At 42.5% G+C, this 27,354-nt stretch overlaps 1 protein-coding gene across 2 annotated transcripts in view; it reads left to right on the top strand.

Moving 5' to 3' along the window:
* The first annotated feature begins 9,994 nt into the window (after positions 1 to 9,994).
* The window catches only part of LOC149441583 (membrane-spanning 4-domains subfamily A member 15-like), a 41,231-nt gene continuing 23,871 nt past the window's right edge, over positions 9,995 to 27,354 (top strand). The window contains exons 1-2 of one of the 2 annotated variants that reach the window (XM_089657144.1): positions 9,995 to 10,076; positions 11,681 to 11,744. The gene's annotated coding sequence lies outside the window, so the exon portion shown is untranslated. Of the gene's footprint in view, positions 10,158 to 11,680; positions 11,745 to 27,354 lie in introns of both variants that reach the window. The other variant, XM_089657143.1, reaches the window with a different exon arrangement.

Genomic DNA, 27,354 nt, shown 5'->3' with positions numbered 1-27,354 from the left:
GTCATAATTAATATTAATATGTGTGAATGGTCTTTGACAAATGGTAGTATTTACTATTCTTCAATTATAGCTGAGACCAAAAGATATACAAGTTAAGCTGAAATAGTATATACTAGTTGAAGGTTGAGTATACTATATTTAGGCATAAAAGTATTTGGTAGTTATGTCAAGGTTATTAGAAGTGACTTACTATTACATTACGTATTTTAATGGTATCTGTGTATATTTAGTATACGTTTCTAACATTGATACATTTACGTCATTAGCTTATAATATTATGTACATCAGCATACATATGTTCCTGTCCATCAAAGACATTATGTGAGTGTCGTCCCCTCCCTTCTATGCCATACAAGGTATTAAGATAACACACTCATGCTGCATAAAGGGGGCCTTGAGGGACAGAGACACACACTTACACGTTACATAACTCTTGCATACACACGTCTGAGATGCTGGAACAGGTGCTGCAAGACAAGAGATCATCATTACGGACTTTGAGTTGGACAAGGACATGAGAATCGCACATGGCAAGGACAGCCATGACAGATAATGGTGACTCTTTCTTTGAACTTTCGCTTGTCATTTTTACAGTAGTTTTATCTACATGGAACTGTTCATAATATGCTTTACATTGTTATTTTACACCATTGTGTGATAGAATAAAATCACACTTCATTTTTTATTTCAATGGCTCTTTCATTCATAATCGCCTCAAGACACTAGAAGAAGTATTATATGTGTCTAAAAATCCAACAGGCACTGCCCGAGGGCCTGGGATCAGTAGGGGGCCCCATGAGATGCCCCTGGTACCTTTTTCAAGTTTGGGCAAGGACCCAGGGGCCCCATGATCCCCTATTGCCCGGGGGCCCCATGAGTTGTCAATCTGCTCCTGGTTAGGTGGATACAATAAAAAAGTATCATTGCATACCGCATTACTGTCATATTTGTAATTTTATATATACTTATATAGGTTTTTTTTTAGTGGTTAGATTTAGTGGTAAAAATTATTGGTGCCCCCCAGTTTTGATTGTGGTATCTTATGTGCCCCCCATATAGTGTACCTAGAGTTGCTACTGGGTACCAGGCAGGAACAAGGCCAAGAGTAAATGGCAGCAGCTCAGCAAACAGAATACTAGGCTGGAGCAGCTAAAATATTAAGACGCCGTGTGCTAATGGGAGCAGCATTATATGTCCTGCTAGCAGATGATACCATTTGGAACTGATTCCTGGGCTGGCCTCTGGGAGACAGCTTCTGATGGACACTGGAACCCTTAAGGAGTGGCCTCCAGACCCTCCATCATGCCCCACCATTGGGGTCTGGAAGCTGACTGGGTACCCCACTGTTGGAATCTGGAGGCTGACTGAGTACCCCAACCACCTGGGTCCAAAAACATATATTAATTACACAGGTTCTGAGGCTAATTTAATTCAGATAGGGCACTGAGTTTAATTACCACCTTAATCAGCCACAGAACCTGTGTAATTCATATGTGTTCAGGTTTAAAGGGATGATGCGGAAACCCTAGTCAGATCCCTAAAAAGACACAACACTAAAAGGCTTACCATTCATTAGTGCAGCATGTGTCCCAATGCTGGGACCCTGAAAGCTTAACATGGGAGTTCTTGGTCCATGCAGTTACCCTGATGTCAGGATGTCCCATCATATCTGGACCTTCTTCATCTACGTTGCTAGAAACTGTTCCACGTTTTACCTGTCAATCAGATCTAACAAGGGCATAGGTTACCCAAACCGGGTCCCCAAATACACCAGGGATTGCATAACACCTGGGTCAGCACAAGGTTTATTTAGAACTTTATTTCCAAGAGGACCTCTACTACTGGGGCTATAAAAGCAGAAGCAGCTCTCATGTTCAGAGTGGATGTCTGGACCTCCTGCCTTTAGCATAACAGGATCAACTGGCTTCAAAAAGAACTTAGAACTGACACTAGTAGGGATCTTAAACCAAACAGATAACCATTTAAGTCACATGACAATGGAAATTCAGAAGCCTCAGGCATCAGCAGGTGGGAGCTTAACCTAATCAGCAGAGTCCAGCTGAGCAGCAGCCTGGGAATCAGCATAGTTCAGCTGAAGGCAGTGAGTCACCAGAAGCAGGCTTGGCAGAGGACAGCAGGTCACCAGAGGCACTCTGGACCAAGGATGACAGGTCACCAGAGGCATGCTGAACTGAGGACGGCAGGTCACCAGTGGCAGACTGGACCCCATCAGCAGGCATAGGGATAGACTGGACCCCCATCAGCAGGCATAGGGGCAGACTGGACCCCCATCAGCAGGCATTGAGGCAGACTGGACCCCCATCGGCAGGCATAGGGGTAGACTGAACCCCATCGGCAGGTATAGGGGTAGACTGGACCCCCATTGGCAAGCATAGGGGCAGACTGGGCGCCCATCAACAAGCATATGGGCAGACTGGACCCCCATCAGGGGGCATCAGGGAAGACTGGACCCCCATTGGCAAGCAGCATGGATAGTGGCAGAGTTGTTGGAAACTTCTGTTTCTTTTTTGGCTTAGGTACTGGAGTCCTGCAAGAAGTTGCATGGTGCTGACCAGAGTGTACTGCTGATGGAAAAGTAGTTACAGCAGGGCTTGACAAATCCCAGGTGCCAAGTCGCCATGGCGACAAAAAAATAGCATCCTGGCACCTGGGTATTTGTCAGCCCATTCACTGACGGGTTCCCACACTCCCCGAACAAGTGGCCACCCTCCAGAACTCTCCTTCCAGCTTGGGCCAGCACAGTCAGTATGAAAGCAAACTGCTAGAGATTGGCCCCAGGTGGCCATGGATCAGTGCTCGGAGGGAAGCCAGGGTTGTCAAGTTCTGCCACCTGACAGTGGACAGCCCCATCTCCAGTACGGTGCCTACTTCCTCACTAGCAACCAGGTACTCAGGACAAGGTGGCACAGCAAGACCATGCTGGTCAGGATCCAGCAACTTCACTCCACCAACCTCGCTCTGCACCTCAGTTAGTGAAACACTTCCATATTCTCCATAAACCACCCTATCTCTCCTAAGGACAGGAATCTCATCTCCAGACCATGATGGTCAGAATCCAGCAATCTCCCTCTATCAACCTCACTCTGCACCTCAGTGAGTGAAACAGCCCCATATTCTCCATACACCACCCTATCTCTCCCAATGACAAGGATCTCATCTCCAGACCATGCTGGTCAGGATTCATCAACCTCACTCTGCAGCTCAGTGAGTGAAACAGCCCCATATTCTCCATACATCACCCTATCTCTCCTAGGGACAGGGATCTCATCTCCAGACCTTGCTGGCAGGCAGGGCTGGCACTAGACATCCTACGGTGCCAGGATAGGGGTGAGGGACGTAAAATCCACACCCCCAGCCACTTGGGGATGAGGGTGTTTGTGTGTGTACAGCAGTACTGAGTGGCTTAAGGATGTGGAGGCGTGGTTGGGTACAGAAGTACCAGTGTGGGGATGGGGTCGGCTAACAGTACCAGCATGTGGTGGCTGGAGAAAAGGGGGGTGGTACAACATTACCAGCGTGGGTTGGCTGGGTGGGGGGCTACAGCAATACCAGTGTGGGGTGGCTGGATTAGGGATGGGATAGCAGTACCATTATGGGGTGGCAGGAGAACTGTGGTGGGGAGGTGGGGTGGCAGAAGAACTGTGGTGGGGAGGTGGGCTAGCATTACCAGTGTAGGGTGACTGGAGAATGAGGGGGGGTACAGCAGTACCAGGGTGGGGTAGTTGGAGGATTGGGGGGGTGCCAAAATGGACCTTTGCCTTAGTAGACAAAAATCCTTGTGCCGGCCCTGGGAGCAGGCGGCATGAAAAAACTGTCTCCTAACTTTTTTAGCTGGCTCCTAGATTTAAAGCAAATTTGTAAAGCCCTAACTTACAGTATTGGGTAGCATAGAGGAAAGGGTAACAGAAGCAGAGGAAAATGTCTGAGAGATTGCAATAGGTAACGGTACACCAGTAGCAGCCGTGGTTGCTAAGGGTAGCAAAGGAAGAGATTCTTGATGCCTAGAGGCAGACCTGAGTTGGTGTGAATAATATGCACCTGAGGATAGCATTGCTGACCAGGCTTGTAACTGAAGCTGAACTAGGGTCAATTTGCTCAACTAAAGAGTTCACAGCACAGCAGTAAAACAGTCAATACAGCACCTGCTGTGAATAGGCTGAATCCTGCTGGAGAAAAGAACCTGTACAATGTTTCAGCAGCCATCTCAACAATCCAACCCTAAGCATGGTAAAAGCCTGGTTCACACCAATATATATTTTTAGTGCTTTTTGCAGAAACACACTACAGTCCATTTAACATGGTTTCCTATGGGGCACGTTCACGTTTGTCTATGCTTTTTTGAGCATGTTTTTCCATTTGTAGAAAGGGTCAGGGACTTTTTTTAAGTTTTGTGTTTTTATCCTGCCCAGCAACAAAAATATTTCCTCTTTAACTAAAAACAAAACGAAAAAATGGAAAACTCGGTAAAAACGTGTTTAAAAACTCAAAGCAAAATGCAAAAAGCATTGCAAAAGCAAACTGCATTGGTGTAAACCAGGCCAAAGGGAGGAGTTTAAACATCTTGGTCAGGAGATATAGTCAGAAATTATAGTTCAGAACAGACTCAAACCAAACGTTGTGTTTTACTAAGTGAAAATCTGTCATCATCAACTAAATCATGTGCAGTCACAATGCTTCCCACAGTTCCTCACCAGGGAGATCCTGTCACAATGACCAACAAAAATCCTAATTTTCTACTGCAAATTGCACACAACAAATAACCTGCACTCGAAGCATTTTGACAAAAAGAAAGGCTAATACAGAACAATTGGCTCCCAGTTCCCAGGTGTAGCTGCTCTGGTCGTTTGTGGGCGTTAGTGTTATGTCAGGTATCAAAAGCTGGGATGACCAAATTATTATTATTATTATTATACAGTATTTATAAAGCGCCAATAGTTCGCTCAGCGCTGTACATTACAAAGGGGGACAGAACATGTGACAGAACAATACCAATACAATGCAAAACATGAGAGGATCGAGGGCCCTGCGCTTTCGAGCTTACAATCTAGGAGCCAAATACATGTAGCTGCAGCAAGAAACTGGGACCCACTGTCATAATATCAGGGGTCACAATTGCAACCCTACCCATGATCCACGGGGGCCATGTGCACCCCCCACATTGGATTTTACGTTATTGTGTCATAGAGCACAGCATGCCTGTATGTAAGCAGCGGGGGTCAGTATGTGACAGGACAGATCACTCCCCCCCCCCCCATACACAGGTGCCAGGCAGGACGGGCAGCGCTGAGGGAACTGTCTTCCCTTCTACATGCTCAGATTGTATTATCCCTACTTCTCTCTACTACCTCCCAGCCCCATGTCCTCCCATTTCCTGCCCATCTGTGAGTGGGTCTCGCCTCCCTTGTCTCCTTGCCTCCTCACCTCTGCCTCCATGTCAGTCCCAGTGGATTTCTCTTTACCTCCCCCTTATCTTATCCTGCACCCCCCTCCCCCACAACTGTCCTCAGTCATGGCGGGGGTACATGCACCCTAGCTAGAGCTACTCCAGGTGCCCGGACATCCTACAAGGACAGGGATAGAAAGTTCAACCAGCTCCAACAAGTTTTAAACTAGGCTAAGTTTATATCTACAATGACATTTGTTTTATATTGTTTTTCAAAGTTTTCCTTACCACTTAATTAGGCCTTGCTAGTTAATTTTTTTTTTTTTTAAAAAGAGGCGTCTAACCCCTGGGGGTCTTTGATCTTTTTCCTGTTGTTCAGGTAGATCTCCACCTCCATCTACCCCTGCTCCAGGGTATTCAAAAGATTTTGGAGAAACGGTCCACATTTTGACATACTTCCAATTCTTTTGAATTACCCTCTCAATAACTAAATAATTACTTGGAGTACCTTGATGCATGGTGTGAGTATCTTGGCATGCGATGGAAGCAGCGGATGGTAGTGGAGGGGGCCCCCGGTCAACTTTTGCATAGGGGCCCGCAAGCTTCAAGCTACACCTCTGCTGGGACCAGACCATACATATTTATATCTTTTAAGTGAGATTTGTTTCCACGAATGAAAGATAATCACACACCAGCAAGCAATAAACATAACAAGGGGACTAAAGATGGCTTGATCCAGTCCCCCTGAACCAATACCTACCCCCCATCCTTAACCTAAGTAACCACACTCACAACAAAATGGAGTTAATGGCCCAAAAACGGCCTTTTATTACAACCATTAATAAAGAACATTTAAATAACAAACACAGTATAATATACATTTTTCAAGGTCCCAATAGGCATCAAGAAAACGAATACCTGCGTCCTGCTTAACTAGGCCTCCAGCCGCAACACCACTGACTCGGAGACACCACCGCAGATACTCCCACCAGAACAACTGGAAGTTGTACCTCAGACAGGTTCCTACAAAGTGCCTTTCTTGTGCCCACATTAACCAACGAGGACCTTGCACCCTGCCGGTCGTCCCCCAGCACCAACATGACACAACCACCACCAAAAAAAACAGAAAACAACAGGCGGGAGGGAAGTTTGGCTTGTGAAAACTCTTCAGACTGAAGATCCCCTGCCACAAACTGTCAGACCACCCCTCGTAGCTGCCCCCACTCCTTCCTTAAAACCATTTAGACTCACTTTTGCTAATGGGACTCTCCTCTTACAACCCCCTTTAACCCCTGTCATGGCGGACCTTCGTTCAGGTCTTTTTTCTTTTTTTACTCTGGGCCTTCCTTGAGAATGCATGAAAATCAGAACTGAATAACAAACTGCAGCAACCTACTATATATACAAATGTGGTACATGCAAGGCTTGGGAGAACACGAGGAGCAGAGGGGAAGCTGGAAAAAAAACTGGGAAAGAAACAACAGGAAACAAGGCAACAGGATACTGGGTGGAGGGCAAGGGCAAAGTCAAATGTAAATGGCAAGAGAGTATAGCAGCAACACGGCAAACAGAGTACTAGGCAAGAGCAGCATTATATGTCTTTCTAGCAGCTGTGACCATTTGAAACTGATTACTGGGGCCTGCTGGTGGACACTGGAAATGCACAAATGAACCCAGAGCACCACAGTGCTACCAACAGGTGGACTCGGTCCTAACATATTATTTCCATTGTCATAAGTGATAGGAAACAGGAAAGCGATAAACTTCATATCATTCTATAATAGAAATGACATAAGTGTTTTTTCATCAAATCTCTGTATGCTTTCACCTGCTTGAGTTCCACTGAGATTCATGCCAACCTGATGGGATTTGTAGTTTCGAAACAGCTGGAGGGCCGCCAGTTTGACACCCCTGCCACAGAGGAATGTTTCATATACAGGGTGTATAGGGAAAGTCTTGGGAAGAACTTTGCAGATGTAAGAACCTAAACATACCTAGACTTAGAACAGCAGGCAGAAGAGGCGTAACTAGAACGTCCTGGGCCCCAGTGCAAGAAGTTATAAAAGGCCCCCCTGACTCCTTCCTGGGCCCTTTCCATCGGTCTTGGGTCCTTGCTACTGGTCCCAGGACCATTGCCACTGGTCCTGGGGCCCTTTACCACAATCTTACAGCGAGGCCCTTCCTGCCATCTTAGGGTCCACCATAGTCACAGAACACCAAGGTCTGATCGCAAGTGCGATCTTTGCAACCCTGATAGTTCCTCCACTGACGCACATTACTAGGGGGGCATTTTGGAGGAGGTAAAGGGGCACACTGGAGGGTAGAAGGAGGTACTAAAATAGTTCCCCCTTACATCCTCCTCCAGAGTGCCCCCTTGGTGCCTACAGAGTGCTCCCCACATCCTCCAGTATGCTACCATAGTAGTAGTACTAAGGGGGCACTCTGAAATAGAATGTAATGGAGTGCTCTGGAGGTACTAAGAGAGTTCTTCCACAGTGCCCCCTTACATCCTCCATCAGAGCTCAAAAAGAGAATCTGGAATTTGTGCTATCAGTATAAGTAATTTAGCCAAAAGTCTTGGCAGTCTCATTTTCCAAGTTTCCTTGTGATCTTTCAGGAACTGCAGAAATTGTTTATGGTCGGGCGGCCTGCAACTTACAAGCATGCCAGGCTGGCATTAAAACACTTAAAAATGTCCTTGTTTCTATGCATGTACAGCAGGGCATGTAACTATAAACATACCCCACTGCATGATCCAAAGGCTGAGCCTGGCAGTGCACTAATCAGCTGCCTCTAGGACTGCACATGTTCAGTTCAAAGCCATTGACAAGGACATTTTTACAGGCATATTTCTTCTGTTTACAGATAGGGGAGACATGCTTGTTAACACTGCCCTAGACACGCAGCTGTCTTGCCCTACTCTACAGTGGCAAAATGCCAGGGCCCGGTCGCAAGTGCGACCTTTGCATCCCTGGTAGTTCTGCCACTGGCAGGCAGATACTCCACATGCAGGCAAGAACATACTGATTTACAGGTTAGAAACAACACCTTAATAATAAAAATAAATTAATTTTCTTAAATACAGTCTCTTCAAGGCTAGACTGTGAGGCTCTAAACCTGAATCAAAGAAAAGGAAAGTAATAGGGGTCTCAGGAATAATTGGGTATGGAGGCCCAATAGGGCCAGAATTAGCTTGTTAAAGATAGCACCTAAGCATGTCTCTGCAATCATATTGCTCCAATAAACCAACAGAAAAAATCCTAATTTGTCGTGAGGATCTTTGTGAACACGGGATGACACAGCCTCACCTGGTGGAGCTATAGAAGACTCCAATGAGGGTAATCCTAAAATAATAGGTGTATGCAAGTGTAGCCTGCCATTGTCTGTGCTGTCATCTGTAGCAACCATGTCAGACCTGTACAAATGTCTTCCTGCTGCTCAGTACGTGGCTGGAGTTATAGACTGTGCTAATCGTTTGCCTGCCTATGTCAGCTGTTGATCACCGGGTCCCGGCTGGTGATTTCCCGCTGGCAACCCGTGATTGCTGAAAATCACTTACAGGGGAGAGGTCTGTATGTAAACAATACAGATCTCTCCCCTGTCAGCTCCAGCACACTGCTTTGTATTGCTCTGCATAGAAGAGCAATACAAAGCAATGCGCTTACACTGTAAAAGACACACAGCTAACCCTATGATTGCCCCAGATGTTAACCCCTTCCTGTCCAGTGTCATTAGTATAGTGTCAGTGCTTTTTATTAGCACTCATCACTGTATTAGTGTCACTGGGAATGTCAGTGACAGTTAGTCTGCACCCCCCAGTGTCAGAACGCCTGCCGCAGTCCCGCTATAAGTGGCTGATCACCTCCATTATTAGTAAAAAAAAATCAGCATATATACCGCCATTTGTAAACGCTATAGCTTTCAAGTAAGCCAAATAATTTACACATATTAGGATTTTTTTGGCAAAGACGTATATTTGTACAGAATACATTTTGGCCTAAATTTATGACGAAATTAGATTTTTTCAGTTTCTTTACTGGACATGTTTAATAGCAAAAAGTCAAAAATATTGTTCCTCAAAATTATCGGTCTTTTTTTGTTTATAAAAAATAAAAACGCAGAGGTGATCAAATACCATCAAAAGAAAGCTCCATTTGTTGGAAAAAAGGACATAAATTTCATTTGGGTGCAACGTTGCATGACCGCGCAATTGTCAGTAACACAATTATATCTGTATAATATTGCGCAGCGCAATATTGCAAAAAAATGGCCTGGTCAGCAAGGGAGGTAAATCCTCTGGAGGGCAAGTGGTTAAAGAACCCCAAAAAACCTCTGAAGGAACCTTGTGATTTCACAGAAAGCTGGTTAGGGAAGGGTCCGTTAATGAGCGTGAATGCAGAAAGTAGGAGTGATTGCTTACTTCAATCTCCAACCATCCCTTACCGACGTTCCCTGAAGATCTAAAGCTAATGCTCTGGCAGATAGAAACCTGGAAGGCTGAGAGGGCACAGGAATTTATTGGGAGGCGGGGTAGTGATCATCAGGAGAAATAACCGTACCTTGGACCTTCAATTATCCACTATTATGGATCTAACTTCCTTGCACGTCACTTGAAAAGGAACTGACCTGATATAATTCTTCCTACTACAGAAAATGAAAGATAAGTATGCAGGTAAATAGTTATAGCCGAGAATAAAAATTCATAAGCTGAACGAACTTCAGACTCAGCAACCACTGACAGAAGCTCCAAAAGGTACGGTGTTTGATTAGGAACCATCTCATTTTTTTAAACATAGAGAGGATTGATCTCCCATGAAAACTCTGAAAAATAAGACTTTTAAAACATGAGCTGTTTTGTTACAATTACGTTCTTTTGTCATTTATAACATATAGGATTTGATTATTTCTGCATGGGTTATTAATATCATGGCTGCTCAAGAGGGGGGATAGAAACAGAAGCATGTGCATAAAGGCATAGGTAGATGTAGGCAGTTGTGCAAAGCCTCAATCTCAAAATTATTACGGGTTTTTGAAATCACTTTTTACAGGGACCACACTTTAGACATGAACGGGGACCAGGGGTGTATTGACCACAAGGCAAACAAGGCAGTCGCCTAGGGTGGCATTTTTCAGAGGGGCAGCACTACCCTGTGGAAGAAATGACACTTGTGGCATGGGGACCAGGTGGGAGCAGAGAGAGGCTGCGGACTGCTTGATGGTGTAAGCAGAGCCCGACTCTCGTTCCCAGGGATGTCCAGAGTTGTAAAGGTGAGTGACTTTCTCTCCTGGTGGGGAGGGGGGCAGGGGTGTTGTTGGTCAATGTCAGGCTCTCTTTCCATGGGGGGGGGGGGGTGTTCCGATTTTTGTGTTGCCTAGGGCAGCACAAAACTTAAATACACCACATATATAGATGTAAATAGATACCCAACACAGAGTGACAACTGTGGGGGTATATAATGGGCTCCTATGTGCTGCGATGCATTCTATGCAGTTAGAAAACTCGTAGATACATATAATAGTTAAAATTGATACACATGTACCATGTCCAGGTAAGTATGTTGAGAAACCACAATCACTGACATCTGATTTATGTTCCTTGATACCCTTACTGGGACACGGTACATCTGTATCAATTTTAATTATTATATGTATCTACGAGTTTTGTAACTGCATAGAATGCATTACCCCCCCCCCCTTTAATGATATATTTTTCATGTACTGTAATAGCTTATATTCTAACAATAAAAAAGTAATTTTATATTAATGAATTATTGTTGCAGTGCCTTTAAAGTCTGCAATTGGCCTCCCCCCTCCTCTTTTCTTTTGGTTGACTATATTAAATACCACTGACGGGGACAGTAAAGAATTTACATTAACAAGTTTTAAGTAAGGGTCTTTAAGGGCCCAGTTATACTACGGGGTTGGTTTACTAAAACTGGAGAGTATAAAATCTAGTGCAGTTGTGCATAGAAGCCAATGAGCTTCCAGTTTTTATTGTCAAAGCTTCATTGAAAAAGCTAATGTTAGAAGCTGATTGACTACCTTATGGGTTGATTTACTAAAACTGGAGAGTGCAAAATCTGGTGCAGCTCTGAATAGAGACAAATCAAGCTGATTGGCTACCGTGCAGAACTTCACCAGAATTTGCACTCTCCAGCTTCAGTAAATCAACTGCTATGTGATGCATTAACCTCCCTAGCGGTCTGATTATGTGCATATTTCTGTGCTCAAAGCGGTACATTTTTTTTCATGGAAATATGTATTTTTTTATTGTAGGCCTGTAATTCTAAGGAATGACTCACTGAAATCTGTCCGAACAAGAGTCTAGTAAACATCCCGGGTATGTTAAAATTTGAAACACAAAATCATAAATTATAATTTAATAAATAATCATAAAAATAATAATATAATAATAATAAATGTAATTAAATAATATAATCAAACCAAAAACACTGACATTTGAAAGAGCGCCAAGTTTGCATATCACTGAGCAAAGTCGCAGAATCGTTTTCAGTGTCTGATGACGAATTTCCACTCGAATCATTATCACTCAATTCTGCAAGTGGTTCTAATTTACTATCGCTGTTCTCTAGCCGGTCTAAAACCGCTTTTGATCTAAAGGGACGCTTTTTTGATGCCATGGACGTTTCTCAGCTTCCAGGCAGAAAGTACAGTAAAAATGCAGGCAGGGCACGGGACAAAGCACTCGGGACAAAATGTATGTGATGCTTTGATACAGTAATGTTTTACTATGTTATTTTAGTGAATTTAGTGAATGTCACTTTTTGTCATTTTCAAATTTCCCACTGTTCCGTCCCTGTACGTCCCGACGTCACAGGGGACGGAACCCAGAAGACAGATGCCGGCATCCGCCGGAGGACATTACAGGGGACACTGCAGGAGGGACATCGCGGGAGCGCAGGACATGGTAAGAGAAGAACAGATCCCAGAGCAGCGCCCCATGGTATGCCCGAGTGTAGCTCAGGGTTACCGCTTGTGGTACTGAAACTTTACCCCAAGCTACACTCGGGAATACCGCCAGGGAGGTTAAAGCATGTGCCTTAGCACAATACATTGTCTTGCACATTCCAACAGACATGACTTCTTATGTACTGTATGATGTGGCACACTGCAGCATATATTTGCTGTTAAATATAGTTGTGCGTTGGGATACCATTCTCAATTAATAGCATCCCAACATGGATCATGTGGTATCATGCATTGCAAAAATGCACAATAAACCATTCATTTTACCATGCATTACCTGATTTGGCTCTAAGGCAGTGGTTCTCAACTTGTGGAACCTCAGGACACACATTTTTCCTTGGTCATTAAGCCGCGACCCAAAAATAATTTGATTTCCTTAACATTATAATTTATTCCACCAAACAACTTGTGCAGTATTGATATCTTCAGTGGCTTTTTAACCACTTGTCCACCGTTGATAGCCGAATGAAAGCTTCACTGTGGCCAGCCAGTTCTGGGAGGGCATCAAATGACGTCCTCCCAGAACGCACCCTCCCGAACGCCCCTGGGGGTGCGCACCTGGCGATCTCCTTGATCGCTGTGCCTTTTACCACATCACGTGATCAGCTGTTGTAAAAGGTCAATCACAGCAGCCTTTTACCACGTGATCAGCCGTGTCCAATGACACATCAGATCTCCGGTAAATGCAGTTATCGGCTGCACTTTCCTCACGTGCCGTCAGTCAGCGCCACCCTTCAGTGCCCATCATTGTTGCATATCAGTGCTGCCTATCAGTGCTGCCTATCCGTGAAGGAGAAAAATGACCTGTTTGCAAAATTTTATAATAGAAACAAAGAAAGACATTTTTTTTTAAATGTTTGCTCTTTTTTGTTTATAGCACAAAAAATAAAACACCCAGCAGCGAGTATATATATAAGAAAGCTCTATTTGTGTGAAAAAAATTACAAAAATGTCATATGGGTACAATGTTGCATGGCCGCAGAATTGTCATTCAAAATGCGACAGCGCTGAAAGCTGAAAATTGGCCTGGGCACAAAGGGGGTATAAGTGCCCTGTAGGCAAGGAGTTAAACAATATAGTTTGTGCAATGCTTGTGTTAGGGTTTTCAGTGTCCCCCCCCCCATTTCATGCACTCCTTCAAGCCCCCCTTCCATGTCTCCCTTCCTTTTCCCTTTTATGCTCTTTCCTTAACCCCCTTGCAAACTCTCCTTTAAAACCCACCTTGACCCCCTTTATTATGCCCTCCCCTTTCATTGCTTCCTTCAGTCCTCCCCTTGTATGAACACTTTCAGTCCCTCCCCCACCATCACTTTCCTGCATTCTTTTACTCCTTTCAAAATGCGCTCTCCATCACTCAGCCACAACCTAGGTTGTCACAACCCAATGACAACCTAGTGGAGTCATTCCCTGGCATCCAGTTGTGCTTTTCTTCCCTCCTGCATGGCTGGCTGGCTGGAAGGAAGTATAGTTCTATGTCACTTCTTCCCAGCATTGCCACGAAGGAAAGAGAAATGAGCGCGTGGGACAACTTTGTAAGTACTGTGCACACCACATAAACGGGGCTGGCTTCAATAATACAAAATAAGGCCGGCAGTCCTGGTCGTCTTTACATTTACATTAGTGCGGCCGGTGGTTTTTTACTAAGCTATGTTGTCAGGGCACCGGACGTTTTATTAGAGCATTAGAGAGGCCTGGCGGGCACTTGCCCTGCGGTCCATTCCTCCCCTGATCACGACCCATTACTTGAGAAACACTGCTCTATGGGAACTGCCTCTGTATTTGTTTGGCATAGAATTCTGTTTTGGATTAGAAGAATCCACTTACCACCAATCAAAAGGAGAGCAGCCAGGGACCCTTGTGGCATTTTTCAAATGGATGGCAAGAAAATATACATGGTAGGTAGGAGAGACAAAAGTGTTGTGGCAGCATTACCTGTTTCAGGGGGAGCACAAAACCAGATGACACTTCCCCAGAAGCCCGATAGGACCCGTATAGGAAAAGTGACTGTTAAAGGACAATATTGACTTTGTAACCCCCATGTCCGATAGTCTGGTACATTTCTGATCAAAATAAATAATTGTTCAGTAAAACTTCCTATGCATTCAGTTGGTTGTATGTTTCTTTTTTGTTGTTTGACATGTGTTGCCCTTCCATGTGCTCCTTGTTGTGGAGACCAGTTATAGACTGGGGCAATGGCCATTTTTTGTACTGTTGAATTGTTAGTCGAAGGGGGACAATGGAAACCTTAGCTGCCATTGTGTAACATGCTGGGTGTCCAGTGCGCTCCTATACCTTTAAGAAGGGGTGGACTCCTACAGGTCCACCTGCCCATGGTCTATCCATTAACCACTTGCCTACAGGGCACTTATACCCCCTTCCTGCCCAGGCCAATTTTCAGCTTTCAGAGCTGTTGCACTTTGAATGATAATTGTGCGGTCATGCAACACTGTACCCGTATGAACTTTTTATTCTTTTTTTGAGACAGATAGAGCTTTCTTTTGGTGGTATTTAATCACCTCTGGGTTTTTTTTTTGCTAAACAAACCAAAAACAATTGAAATTTAAAAAAAAAAAGTTTTTTCTTAGTTTCTGTTTCAGGCAGCTGAGATGGGCACTGATATGTGGCATTGATGTGCACTGGTAGACACTGATATCTGGCATTGATGTGGCACTGATGGGCACTGGAAGGTGGCATTGATGGGTACTGACAGGTGGCACTGATGGAGCTACACTGATCATCAGGGCACACTGATCAGGGTTGTATGTTTCCAGCTTCCTGGGCCCATTATCACAAGGGAACTGAAACTTCAGGATGGTCAGATGGGGTAAGGTGTGGAGCTGCCACATAACTGAGGCCCAACCAAAAGAAGTTAAAATATATTCAAGACCAAGCACCAGGCCTGGGCGATTTGTTTTGTTTTGATTTGTTTTTCAAACAAAAATTACATTTTTTGAGATTTGGATGTATAGAAATCTCCAAATAGACACAGAAATGAATGGCGACGAATCCGAATAAAAATAAAGAAATTAACGAATGCATTTGTTTAATTCGAATGATGTTACATAACTCAATAGTAGTTAAAGGCCATATGGAAATTAATTCAGTTTTCAAATTTGTTTGATAATTTGGATGATGTATTAATCCCAATTATGTTCCATTTGTTAATTTGAATGCACATCACGCCAGTCAGTATTGACCATTCAGCTCATGCCATTTCTCTTGGTGAGTTGAACTAGCATCCTAAATTATTGAATCCTTCCATTTGAATCCGTCTGGTACAATAATATATCGAATACATAGCAATCTTGCAGAAAAACTGCCAATCATTAAAACATCATATAAGATATAACAGTTTATTTTAATTTCAAAACAAATTTTTAATATTTGAAAATCTGCAACTTTCTTTTATCCTTCAAAACTGGGCTAGTTCTGTCTTTTCTTACATACAGTACATGTACAATTTTTTTTTTTTTGCTAGAAAATTACTTAGAACCAAATATGATATATTTTTTTAAGCAGAGGCCCTGGAGAATAAAATGTTGGTTGTTGAATATTTAAGCTACACTATATTTACTCAGCAATTTTTTAAAAATGCTAATGTTTAGGAATAAAATAAATTTTAATGAATTTTAGTGCAATCAAATACAATACAATACCCATTTTTTTGTAAAATATAAAATATGTTGTTATGTCGGAGTAAATACATACCAGACATGGCACACTGTAAAATGTTGTGCACCTGTGGAATGGCAACAAGCTCCGGAATATTCAATTATCCACAGGCTATGCTTTGAAAGTCGTTACCAGTTTAGAGTTAATTAGAAGGTCTGGTACTAGAATTATTGCTCATGCTTTGATATTCATGGCGATACCGCATGTATGTGGTGTGACCACAATTTACATATGAGTCTGGGACCTATGTGCCTGTAAGCACGGGGAGGGGGCAAATTTTTATTTTATTATTTATTTACATTTTTGCACTGTCTCTTTAAATGTTTTTATTGAGCTTTATTGCTATCACAAGGGATGAACAACATCTCTTGTGAAAGCATAGGTCATGACAGGTCTTCTTTGTGAAGAGATCTGGGGTCTTTGGGACCTCATATCTCTCCTCTGCCCTCCAAAGCAACCAGTAACTGGAATTAACAACGAAAACATCAAAGAGATGATTGGGGAATGGAAATTCCTCCTTCATCTCTATGGCCAGCCAGCGCAACCATCAGCAGTGGCCCCGGGCACCAGGTGGGACAGAAGGGCCTAGAAGAGGAATTGGTGGTGGTGGGGGCTTCTGCTGCTTGTAAAAGTGATAGAGCTTTTGGTAAACCACTTGGATCACTTTTACCAAAAAGGGAATCACTGGAGCCAAAGAATGATGGCCAAAGCCATCATCCTAATATCAACACCACTTCCTGAAGACGTAGTTATACATACAGTTGTGTTCAAAATAATAGCAGCCAGACATCACTAACCTGATCAATCACTGTTTTTGGTAAAAATGATATTTCTACATGGCAAATAATTTACTAGCAGGTGTAGTAGAGTAATAGAAATCCAGCAGACCCAACAGTCATGACATGCATGCTGCTGATTTGGTGTAATTGGATCACTAATTGAAAGGGGCATGTTCAAAATAATGGCAGTGCGGAGTTCTATTAGTGAGGTCATTCATTCTTTGAAAAACAGTGGCAATTATTGCCCTTATTTAAGGAAGGAAGGCAGCAAATGTTGTACATAATGGTTACAGTGCATTTCTCTCTGAAATGCTGAGGAAATGGGTCGTTCCAGACATTGTTCAAAAGAACAGCGTACCTTGATTAAAAAGTTGATTGGAGAGGGGAAAACATATAAAGAAGTGCAGAAAATGATAGGCTGCTCAGCTTTAAAATGGCAACCAAAACCTGAAAGACGTGGAAGAAAGGGAAAAACTACCATTCGAATAGATAGAAGAATAGCCAAAATGGCAAGGACTCAGCCAACAATCAGCTCCAGGAAGATCAAAGAAGGTCTAAAGTTACCTGTGAGTACTGTTACAATTAGAAGACGCCTATGTGAAGCCAAGCTATCTGCAAGAAGCCCCCGCAAAGTCCCGCTGTTGAAAAAAAGACGTGCTGAAGAGGTTACAATTTGCCAAAGAGCATATTGACTGGCCTAAAGAGAAATGGCGCAACATTTTGTGGACTGATGAAAGTAAGATTGTTCTTTTTGGGTCTAGTGGCCGGAGACAGTTTGTCAGACGACCCCCAAACACTGAATTCAAGCCACAGTACACTGTGAAGACAGTGAAGCATGGTTGCGCAAGCATCATGATATGGGGATGTTTCTCATACTACGGTGTTGGGCCTATTTATCGCATACCAGGGATCATGGACCAGTTTGAATACAGAATACTTGAAAAGGTCATGCTGCCTTATGCTGAAGAGGAAATGCCCTTGAAATGGGTGTTCCAACAAGACAATGACCCCAAACACACCAGTAAACATGCAACATCTTGGTTCCAGACCAACAAGATTGATGTTATGGAGTGGTCAGCCCAATCCCTGGATCTTAATCCAATAGAAAACTTGTGGGGTGACATCAAAAATGCAGTTTCTGAGGCAAAACCAAGAAATAGAGAAGAACTGTGGAATGTAGTCCAATCATCCTGGGCTGGAATACCTGTTCACAGGTGCTAGAAGTTGGTTGACTCCATGCAACACAGATGTACAGCAGTTCTCAGAAACAGTGCTTATACAACTAAATATTAATTAAGTGATTCAAAGGAAAGTAAAATCTTCAAACATTTTTCAGTTTATATAGTGAATGTTTGAGTTTGTAAAGAAGAATACAAACACTGCTATTTTTTTGAACAGTCTAATATTCACTTTTCTTCAATTTTTTTAGAGGAACAACACACATTTGATATATTTTTCTTCATGTTTTGATTTGGAATAGAATGTGTAGTGTTCCCAATGCATTTATGTGTATGGAACTAAAAGCTATTAGAAGGATTTTGAGCTTTATTCACTTTTTTCAACACACTGCTATTATTTTGAACACAACAGGATGGTTAATATCCTTCCATGAAGATCCTCGTTCAGACATTTCCTGTCATAGGGTGACAACACTCTCCGGATTGTCACATGTGCTTCCAGTGGGGAGTGTAAGTGGATTCAAATCACATCACACAGACATGATTCACTGTTGTCAAGACTGGGGAATCCTCCCTGAGAAATGCCATGCAGCCATAGCCAAAGTGTATGTAGGCAAAAAGTGGCTGTAAAGAAGCTGCATCTGAGATTCCACAAAGGATGAACATTAAACACTAGTATTGTGTATTTTTTAATGGCAATTATTTAATTCACAGGATCTAAGCAAACTCAATTTCATTCAGTTAGGCTTTACATACAGTTGTGCTCAAAAGTTTGCATACCCTGGCAGAAAATGTGAAATTTTAGAAACTATATTGAAAATGCAACTGATAACTATTTAAGGATAGTGATTATATCATTTATTATCACATAGTTGTATGGCTTCTTTTTAAATCATAATGGTAACAGAAATCACCCAAATGGTCCTGATCAGTTGTGGCTGCAATCTTTCTTGGTCTACCTGACCTTGGCTTGGTGTCAAGAGATCCCCAAACTTTCCATTTCTTGATAAGTGATTGAAGAGTACTGACTGACACATTCAAGACTTTAGATATTTTTTTATATTCTTTTCCATCTTCATAAAGTTCATTACCTTATTACACAGGTCTTTTGACAGTTCTTTTCTGCTCCCTATGGCTCAGTATCTAGCCTGCTCAGTGCATCCACGTGAGAGCAACAAAACTCAAAAGGCTACAGGGAAACTAAACTTTAATTGCCCTTTAACTTCTGTGTGTCACCTGGTGTGTTTGTACCAAGTTCAAACATCCTAAGGGATGGAAACGTTTGATCAGGGCCATTTAGCTCCTTTTTAAATACTTCAATACTGGGCACTTATACCCCCTTCCTGCCCAGGCCAATTTTTAGCTTTCAGCGCTGTCGCAGTTTGAATGACAATTGTGCAGTCATGCAACACTGTACCCATATGAAATTTTTATAATTTTTTTCACACAAATAGAGCTTTCTCTTGATGGTATTTAATCACCACTGGAGTTTTCTATATTTTGCTAAATACAACAAAAAACACCTGAAACTTTTGAAAACAAAATGCACGTTTCTTAGCTTCTGTTATAAAATTTTGCAAATAAATAACATTTCTTCATACATTTAGGTCAAAATGTATTCTGCTACATTTCTTTGGTGAAAATAATAATAATAATTGAATATTTATTTTTTTTAAAATGTTTCTATTTCTTTTCTTTATTACATTTTTTCTTTTTTTTACTATTTTAATTTTCAGCACACTGTGACCAAAGCAATCCAATGTTACCATACCCTGTTTCCCTGAAAATAAGACCTAGTACAATTTTTGGGAATTGCTGAAGTATAAGACCTACCCTGAAAATAAGACCTACAGTAGTTGTGATCAGGGTTTTTTTTCATCCGCAGCATGGCGGAACCCGTTCCACCACCTCCAGCACTGGCCCTGTGTACACCAATATCTACTGTCTCCTATAAACACAGAAGCGCACCTTTTGTGTTTGCAAGTGACAGCACCATCCGCTCCCACAGAACCTCCCTACTTCTTTACTCACTGTGGGACAGGGAAGGAACAGATATCTGTGGGCGCAATGTGTTTAGGGGTGGGGCATCTCATCCTGCAGCCTAATCCATGGAAGCCGATGCCCCAGGGGTGATCGTTGGCCAGTGGGGAAGAGGCGGAGTGGTGGGTAAGTGCACTGATGGGAAGATAGGACCCGAAACGGGAGTTACTATAGCTAACCATATGAGGCCAGTGGAGGGGGGGGATGTGCAAAGGTGAGCTGCAGTCAGGGTGCATAGGTGAGCTGCAGCTGGGGGATGCAGAGGTCAGTTGAGTTGCAACCCACCTCTGCACCCTCCAGCCTCAGCTCTGCACCCCCCCAGCCACAGCTCAGCTCAGCACCCCCCCAGTCACAGCTCAGCACCCCCCAGCCACAGCTCAGCTCATCTCTGCTCAGCACCCCCCCAGCCACAGCTCAGCACCCCCCCCAGCCTCAGCTCAGCTCAGCACCCCCCCAGCCACAGCTCAGCTCAGCACCCCCCCAGCCACAGCTCACTTCTGCATCCCCTATCTGCAACTCACCCCTGCACCCTGTCTGTGGCTCATATCTGCACTGTCTGAAACTCACCTGTCAAGTCACCTCTGCAACACCTGACTGCAGCTCACAACTGTCATCAGCCGGCCCTCTCCATAGTAACCCTCATCCACAACTGCCTGCAGCTCACCTCTGTCCACACCTGGACATTAAAAAATAAGACCTACCCCGAAAATAAGATCTAGTGTGTTATTTTGAGCCAAAAAAAATATAAGACAGTGTCTTATTTTGGGGAAACACGGTAGAACCATTGAACTACTCTGGACTCTGGACAAGTGATCAGGATTTATTTTTTTAACACATTATGATTGCTAATACCGATGTATTTCATTGTTACTGAATGAAACTTTCATTCAGTTTTTGGTTGTGATTAGCTGTGATTAGGCAAAGCTCATCACATGATACAGATGGGCTGTGATTGGCCCTGTCTGTATCATGTAACTGCCTTGACCAGTCACAGCTAACAACATAATTGTATACAATGGATGGCATGACAGGAAGCCATCCATTGTATACAAATACCATGTGATCTGCTGTGATTGGTCACAGCAGTCACACAACACTAGCAACAGGCCGGTGTAGTGATATGTCACCAGCTGTGCCCCGTGGACACAGCCGGTGACAGATCACGCCGCTGCGCAGCTTGTTTTGACATATGGCTCATATGACGCCCAGTCACGAGTGTCCCGCCTGGCTGTCAATCTGCTATAGACCGGGCAGGAAGGTGTTAATTCATAATGATAACAGAAATTACCCAAACAACTATGTGATAATAAATAGCTATGTATAATCATTATAATTAAACAATAGACAGTTTTTTGGCACAATCAGTCATATTTTCATCATAAATGACAAAATTTCACATTTTCTGCCAGTGTATGCAAACTGTTGAGCACAACTGTATGACACACAGATTTGAAATATAATAAAAGGCGTGTGTTTCTCTTCAAGCGCCCATTCATTTTTTTACAAGCTTTTTTCAGTTCAATGATATTAGGCTCAGTTCTACAGCCAAATAATTCTCACGACTATTTTGGTAGCTTTTCAGTTGTTCTTTTGTAACAATTTGTTTCACTGGCAGTTGCAAGTCCTACATAAATACCATTAATACATAACTTGAGTTGGAGCAATATATTTCTTTCCTGGTTTGTTTATGGCACAAATTCTGTCATTATTTAACTTTTATTTCTATAGGGCCATTTAAAAGAGTTAAAGGACTACTATAGCAGAAAATATTCAGTATATTAATTTCTTTTATTTTGTATACCTTATAATTCCCCCCCCCCCCCCCCCCGCACGCAGACCAAACAGTCCAGCGACTGTGACAGCTGTATTATACTCACAAGCAAGACAAATTATTATACTGTTATACTTACAGGGGTAAGTACACTGCTCAAAAAAAATAAAGGAACACTTTGTAATCAGAGTCTAGCATCAAATCAATGAAACTCCTGGGATATTGATCTGGTCAGTTAAGTAGCAGAGGTGGCTGTTAATCAATTTTAGCTGCTTTGGTGTTAATGAAATTAACAACAGGTGCAGTAGATGGGCAATAATGAGACGACCCCCAAAACAGGAATAGTTTTACAGGTGGAGGCCACTGACATTTTTTTCCCTACTCATCTTTTCTGACTGTTTTTCACTAGTTTTGCCTTTGGCTAGAATCAGTGTCACTACTGGTAGCATGAGGTGATACCTGGACCCTACAGAGGTTGTACAGGCAGTCCACCTCCTCCAGGATCGCACATCTATACATGCCATTGCCAGAAGGTTTGCTGTGTCTCCCAGCACATTCTCAAGAGCACGGAGGAGATTCCAGGAGACAGGCAGTTACTCTAGGAGAGCTGGACAGGGCCGTAGAAGGTCCTTAACCCATCAGCAAGCCGGTATCTGCTCCTTTGTGCAAGGAAGAACAGGATGAGCACTGCCAGAGCCCTATAAAATGACTTCCAGCAGGCCACTAGTGTGAATGTCTCTGACCAAACACTCAGAGTTCCTGAGGGCCCAACGTCCTCTAGTGTGCTCACTGCCCGGCACCATAGAGCTCGATTGGCATTTGTCATTGAACACCAGAATTGGCAGGTCTGCCACTGGCGCCCTTTGCTTTTTGCAGATGATAGCAGGTTCACCCTGAGCACATGTGACAGATGTGAAAGGGTCTGGAGAAGCCGTGGAGAATGTTATGCTGCCTGTAACATCATTCAGCATGACAGTTTTGGTGGTGGGTCAGTGATGGTCTGGGAAGGCATATCCATGGAGGGACACACAGACCTCTACAGGCTAGACAACGGCACCTTGATTGCCATTAGGTATCAGGATGAAATCCTTGGACCCATTGTCAGACCCTACGGTGGTGCAGTGGGTCCAGGGTTCCTCCTGGTGCACGACAATGCCTGGCCTCATGTGGCGAGAGTATGCAGGCAGTTCCTGGAGGATGAAGGAATTGATACCATTGAATAACCCGCATGCTCATATATTAAAATACACAGCACAAAATCACATGTAATATCCCAGAAAAGTGATCCACCTCCATCCTTGAAGGTTAAACAAATAAAAATTATAAACTTTTCTCTTTATCTAACAATCAAACATCACAATCAAAAATTGAACCAACAAATGTCCAAAACAAATCAATCCCACAGGTGTACAATTGTCCAAAATCGTCTATTTTTCTTTCTTTTCTTTCCAACAACAAGTCTTTTTCTTAATACCCGCAAGTCCTGATGAAAATATACCTCAAAAAACAAAAACTTAACATAGTGTTATACCTTAAATAATAAATACACACGTGCCACTCAATGTGCAACATGCAAAAAAAAAATATATATATATATATAATAAATAATTTTTAAAAAAAAAATATTTTTAATTATAATGGTAATGTAATGATGGAATTGATTGCATATTTATTTTAGAGTATTATTATGGATTTAAAAATAAATTATTATGTGTTAAGATATGTGTCTGGATGTATGGGCAAAGATGGTAGAGGTATATACTTTTTGATGTATGTATTCAAATTTTGGTAGTATTGGTAGTATAATTACATTGGGATTTGATAGAAAATATGAGAGATGTAAGATAATTTAATCAGTATAGGGGTGGTTCTATTTATTGACCAGTAGAGGGAGTATGGTGTATTCGTTAGGGGATGTTATATATGGATATGTATATACACATAGGGAGATATATACACTGAATTTTAATGATATTTATAAAAATGTTCTTGACTGGAAGGTAGGGAAAATATATGAGTAAGGAGTATATATATGTATAGTATGTTAAGATAGAGTTATTTGTATGCTGATATTTTAAAGTTTATTCTATTTTATATATGGGACATTGTATATTAATCTTTGTATTGTGGATGATAATACAGAGGTACAGGATTTGGATGAGATCGATAAACGGCTATGAGATGAAGTAAGGTGCAATGTGGACAGGTATGGGCGGCGTTTTACAGCTTCCAAGATGGCGGTTCTGAAGTGCCTTTGGTGTAGGAAGGGCGGTATATAAGGAGTCGATGCACAGACGTCCTTACCCTTCTGAAAAAGTCATAGGAAGTGACGAAACGCGTCAGAAACACGTGACGTCAGACGCATCGACGTTAACCGGAAGTGCGATCGCGGCCATCTTGGAAGTGGGAACATGTGGCCAGTGTTCCCTAACTTGCCTACACTTGTATTCCTGTGAGGAGGAGCTGCTTCATCCAAATGTATATGTAAGTTGCTATAATAAAGGATGTTATTTTTGGATTCACTATTGTAATGGCTGATTTTCTTATGAGGAAAATGGAAGATAAACCCTGAGACTGGATGTGACCCTAATGACAAGAAGTGAACCAGGATTTGTGTTATGCTCTGTCTTTTTTTTATAGGGTAATTATCCATCTATACACGAGTTGGAGAGTGTTGGTTTGGGTTTAAAGGTGTTCACTGAGGAATATAGAGTGTGGTGATACACTCCTGCATTACTATATGTTGTTTTTCACAGTTTGTTCAATAGACACGTTGTGTGAGTGTTTTTACTTATATATTTTTGGTACACAAAGGAATATTTGTTTGTGTGTAGAGATTAGTACACAGAGTGAACACATATATATATATATAATTTTTTTTTTTTTTTTTTGCATGTTGCACATTGAGTGGCACGTGTGTATTTATTATTTAAGGTATAACACTATGTTAAGTTTTTGTTTTTTGAGGTATATTTTCATCAGGACTTGCTTGTATTAAGAAAAAGACTTGTTGTTGGAAAGAAAAGAAAGAAAAATAGACGATTTTGGACAATTGTACACCTGTGGGATTGATTTGTTTTGGACATTTGTTGGTTCAATTTTTGATTGTGATGTTTGATTGTTAGATAAAGAGAAAAGTTTATAATTTTTATTTAACCCGCATGCTCGCCTGACCTAAATCCCATAGAACTCCTCTGGGATATCATGTTTCGGTCACATGATCAGAAAGCTCCAAATCACATGTATGCATTGTGAGCTTTCCAATCCCCAGTGGTGCACAGGGCACACGCTCTCAGCACAGAAAAGCATTTAAATAGGGTCGCATATATGCGGCCTTTCAGCGTTAAAGCCTGCCTGCCCAGAGGCTGCATATATATGCATACCATCAGTGGGAAGAGGTTAACTGCTTAAAAATCATTATCTGGAGTTAGCCTTTAAAGTATACCTAAAGGCAAAACTTTAGCTTCACCCTCTTTATTAGTCCTGTTTACCATTATCATTGAAAGTGAAAGTAAAAGAAAATCTTGAATTTTGGGTTGACCCCAGAAAAGTAATAAAAGGGGAAATCTTCCGATGGGGACACTCGTTGTGGTAAGCTGAGGGGTCCCCAAGTAATTCTCTTAATTTGCAGGGATTGAGTTGGCCATATATGTTCACTACTCTTTCTCACTCTAGTTTCACGGGGCCTATAGTTTCATGGAGCTTCTTTGCTATAGTAATAGTGAAACCAGACAATGATGTCGCTAGGTCTCACTCCAGCAGGTGGTTTAGGACCTAGAGATCTGTGATCATGATGAAGGCGGCAGTCAATGTCCGCTATATTAGGAGCAATATTATAGCTTCTATTTAAAGTGTAACTGAACTTTCAGGGAAGTTACCTATTTGTTGAAATGCTCCCCACTCCCCAAATGTTGTATTCACCCATCCCTGATCTACTGAAATCAAGGGGTCCTTGGTATCACATAGCTCCTTTTCACAATCTTGCATGTGCACCATAATCTCTATTCCTTCTGTAACATTCAGGGGGTATAGCACCTCGGGGATCACATGCAACAGCCATTTATTTCAAACATATAAGTCTTTATATTTCTTTAAAGCAGTTGTAAAGGCTCAAGGTTTTTCACCTTCGTGCATTATATGCATGAAGGTAAAAAACCTTTTTTGTGCATGAGTGCCCCCAGCCCCCTCACTACTTACCTGAGAACAATCGAGATCCAGTGATGTGCATGACAGCCTTGGCTGCCCCAAGTCTCTGCCTCCTTATTAGCTGAGACAGCAAGCAAAGCCATTGGCTCCCACTGCTGTCAATCACAGCCAGTCAGCCAATGAGGGGAAAGAGAGGGGGCAGGGACAAGCTGCGGCTCCTTGTGTGAATGGACACATGGAATAGTGGGTGTCCCCATAACAAGCTGCTTGCTATGGGGCACCCAAAAGGAGGGAGGAGCCAGGAGAGCCTATGAGGGACCAGAGAAGAGAAGGATGAAGGCTTCTCTGTGTAAAACCATAAGTATAAACATGGTTATTATGTTACAAAAATTAATCTTTAGTATGGCTTTAAGGCAAACAGAATATAGTTTCCAGCAGCAAAACTTCAGAAAACACAACGCGAAAATCCACATCTTCAGCACAAACCAAAATATCAGACATGTAAAGTTCTGGGGCTTTACCCCAGAGTTAGCAGCGTTCGGCTTCAGATGTTTGTCAGTGCTCTGCACACAGTCAGGTCCCCTTTCAACTCCTACTCCACCCACAAGCACCAGAAACTTCCTGCCTTACGTGCTGCTTCCTGGAGGCTCCTTAACACTGTTGGCACTGGATTCCTCGTAGTCAGGAGTGGAGGTTCTTTTCCCACCTGAATGACACTCTGGACCTCCAAAATTCTGGGTCCCAAATAAGCTACTACTAATGCCGAGAGGACTGTGAGTTAGTCCTCTCCTTTACTTACAAGCGGGAATTCCTCACCCATCACAAGTGAGACCCTTGAGTACCCAAAACATTTCCTTTAAAGGATCACAACCCAAATATTAGTGCCACAAAGCACCAGTCCAGGACCCATCCTTGGTGTCCTGTGCACTTCCTATGGAGGGTTTGTACTATGATGCAATAACAAAATGATAGTTACTTTTTGGGTTGATTAGTTACAAGTGATGTATCACTAAACACAGCAGACTCTTTGCCCTTGCAGTGCTATTACTGGCAATAGTGACTTCCTAAACTTTGTACTGTATAACTAGGAATCAATAAGTAATTTGTAACATTGGTGCAGCAAGGATGCTTGTTTGAACAAACAACCCTGAAGATTCAGGAATTAAAAAATTGCTCTAAATTGTTACCATAGCAGCTACAAACCTTTTGGATGACATGGCCCTTACAATAAAAAAAGTTCAGAAATTTAGGACAGTTACTTTGACTTTTCTTTCTGTTTTCCTGTGCAACCAGCCCTTGGTTCTCTTCATGTACCCCATGGTCCTATGTTTTAGCAACTATAATTTCAAAAGCTGTTTCAGCCTTTTTAATTCTGGG

Source organism: Staurois parvus, unplaced genomic scaffold, assembly GCF_062004578.1.
Source record: "Staurois parvus isolate SC_StPar_1 unplaced genomic scaffold, SC_StPar_1.0 ptg000970l, whole genome shotgun sequence".
NCBI lineage: Eukaryota > Metazoa > Chordata > Amphibia > Anura > Ranidae > Staurois > Staurois parvus.
Note: the sequence above shows the minus strand (reverse complement) of the source record. Positions and strands in the feature narration are given on the sequence as shown.